A 3,290-nucleotide genomic window follows, 5' to 3' on the forward strand; every position below is an offset into this window, starting at 1 on the left:
GGCACAGAACAAGCAAGGCAGCCGCACACTGGTCCGATGATCACAGAGCGAGAGACAAGAAAGGCAAGGCTCACCAAGCCATCCATCTCTCCGCCCCTCAGTCAATCCCACCTGCGTTTATCAGCCAGGCTGGCACAATAAACTGTCTCAATGGCCCTAGGGCCCCACTCTGAGAACTACAGAATGACCTTCAAATCCTACAAGGGGTGCAGCAGTGACATTCACCCCTGCCCAGGACAGCCAGGTAGTCAATTGATATTTGTTGAATGAAAGCATCCAAGAAAAGGGAGTCTTGGTTTCAGGGGTAATGAGTTTCTGTTTGAGGTGAGAAACAATGCCTTTGAAAATGGACAGTGTTGATGGCAACCCCATGCGTTGTTGTTTGGTGCCCTCGGGTCCAATCCAACCCCTAGGGACCCCATGGCAACAGAGGAAGGAAACACTGCCCGGTCCTGCCAGCGCCATCCTCACAATTGTTCTTCCGCTTGAGACCATTATTACAGCCATGGTGTCAATCCATCTCACCAAGGACTTTCCTTTTTTCAATACCACTCCACTCTACGTAGTATGATGACGTAGTTCATGTGATTATTTCTCCCGAATTGCACACATAAAAGATGGCTAAACTGGTGAATGTTTTGTTACACACGTTATCACAATAAAATACTAAAGCTGTAATAAAACGAATGAATGAATGTGCTGGCCGTGAGCCCTTCCTGTACATGAAGACTAGGCTGTTCTGATAAAGGGATCCGGAAATGCGACCAGGCCCCCGTTGGGCTGGTCGGACTGGTTGGTCCGCCCGAGCCTCTTCCCACCCTGAGGGGCCAACCTTTGATTGTGTCAACTGTCTTCTTCATACCTTGATCTTGATTATTGTTCTTAGAGCTAGAAGTGGTTCAGACGGGACTCCTTCCTTCTCCCCAATGTACCAGTGAGCAAATTGGGGAACCCGCGTGTTAAGTGGCTTGCCCAGTTTCATGGGGTTCCCTTGAAGACAGAGTGAAGCCAGCATGCCAGTCTTCCCTTCTTGTCAGCGTTCAGCCTGGCATGAATTTTCACACCCACTCATTAGCATTCTTTCATGCAGTCCGCCAGGAAGATAAGTTATGGCCACAGTGGGCCAGGGTCACAGGCACTGGGGCTACACTGGGGAACACAGCACAGTCCAGAGACTGGAAGGAAAGCACACACGTCGTTTTAAAATGACGAAACACAAAGGCGAAAACAAAAGCGTCAAAAGTCACAATGTGCTTGCTTGGCCAGTGCCAATGGGTGGTACGCGGAGCTGAAGGGCTTTTGCATAGCCTGGCAAGGCACTTGACGGGCTTCTGCTACATTCTGAAGTCGAAATGCTGCCCAGGGTGGCACTGCTGACTCATGGAGTGAGCCACTGGGGGGAGACAGCTCTGGGGTTCAATCCTGTCACTGCCACTTGTCAGTCATGTGACCCTGAGCCAGTCATTTCCCCTCCGGGAGCCTCCGTTTCTCCATCTGTACAATGGGGATGCATCAGAATCAGGCCTTGGTTGAGCAGTGAAGAGGACTGGGTGTGAACCTGGATGTGAAACACTAAGCACAGTGGCTTGCCTTGTTTTATTTTTCAAAAAAATATTTTGGAATGATATAGATATCTTTTTTGGGGGGTGCTCTTATAACTTCTTCTAACAATCCATACATCCATAGTATCAATCACATATGTTCGTGCATTGCCATCATCATTTTCAAAGCATTTTCTTGCTCCATGGTGGCTTGCCTTTGGTAGAAGCGCAGAGCATTTCAGTGATTCGCAGTATCATGAATCCCAGTTGTGCTCAAGCCATGTGAGCCTGGGTGGTAGAGTGGGTACATACTGGGTTGCTAACTGCAAGATTAACAGTTCAAAACTACCCACTGCTCCATGGGAAAAAGACAAAGCTTTCTACCCAGTAAAGAGTTACAGTCCTGGAAAACTCCCAGGACAGTTCTTCTCTGCCCTGTAGTGTCGCTATGAGTTGGATCTGACTCAGAAGGCAGTGACTTTTGAGGGCTAGAGCAAAGAGTTGTGGGCTTGGAGGGAGAGAAGCAGAGTTTGTGTCCCAGGTGTGCAGATGGAAAGCGTGAGTCTCAGGAAGTCCATCATCCATCCATCCATCCATCCATCCATCCATCCATCCATCCAAACAACAGCATGCTGGCTCTATCTTCAGAGCCTCAGAAATCGTATTCATCCCTCAATCTACAACAACCATAAAAGATCTTAAATTTGCATGGCTTTTACATAGTAATAAACCTAAAAATCAAACCCATTGCGACTGAATACATTCCAACCCGTAGTTACCCTATCTCGGGTTTCTGAGGCTGGCACTCTTGATGAGAGCAGACAGCCTCTTCTGTCCCCTGAGGAAGTAGCTGGTGGGTTTGCATCCCTGACCTTGAGGTTAGCAACCCAACGCTTCCCAGCTCTGACACCAGTCCTTTACATATCAATAGGATGTTGTAAAGATTACACAAATCTATGCGTGGGAAACTCATTTGAAGGCAATCCCCTCATAATACAACTACTCTTGTATTCAATGTTATTGGATGAAGCCCTCCCCTTCCCTCCAGCAAATTCCCCAAAGTCTTCTTCTTCCTCTGTCCCAAGCAGGATTCCAGGGGTCAGATAAATCGAGCTGAGATTTGGAAGTAACGAAGCCAAGAACTCAACTCACCGCCATCGAGTGGTTTCTGACTCGCAGTGACGGTATCAGACAGGGTAGAACTGCTCGCGTGGGTTTCTGAGACTGTATTTCTGGGAGTAGAAAGCCTTGTCTTCTGAGGTGCCTCAGGGTAGCCTCCAAGTGCCATCCTGCCAGTTAGAAGCCAAGCCCATGAACTGTTTTCCTCCTGCCCCCAGGTTTTCTACATCATGCTAGTATAATAATAATTTTCCCCCAAGTTTTCTTTCTTTAAGAAAAATGTACTTATTTTGTTATAGTTATTGAGAATATACACAGCAAATCTTACACCAATTCAAGAGTTTCTGCATGTTCAATTTAGTGACATTGATTCCATGCGTTGAGTTGTGCATCTGTTCTCAACCTTCGGAGTTATTCTGTTATTCCTCCCTTGTTAATATAAACTCACTGCCCCCCCCCAAGTGGACTAGAGAAACAAATTCATGGACACTCATATGTGTATAAGAAAGAGGTTTATACAAGTGGCCATCAAGCTCAGAAGCAACAAAGCCCACATGGAAGAAGCACACCAGCCTATGCGATCATGAGGTGTTGAAGGGATCAGGTATAAGGCATCATCAGAACAAAAAA

The sequence above is a fragment of the Echinops telfairi genome, unplaced genomic scaffold, assembly GCF_000313985.2.
Source record: "Echinops telfairi isolate 266 unplaced genomic scaffold, ASM31398v2 ScPeMD7_7469;HRSCAF=8507_0, whole genome shotgun sequence".
Classification (NCBI taxonomy): Eukaryota; Metazoa; Chordata; class Mammalia; order Afrosoricida; family Tenrecidae; genus Echinops; species Echinops telfairi.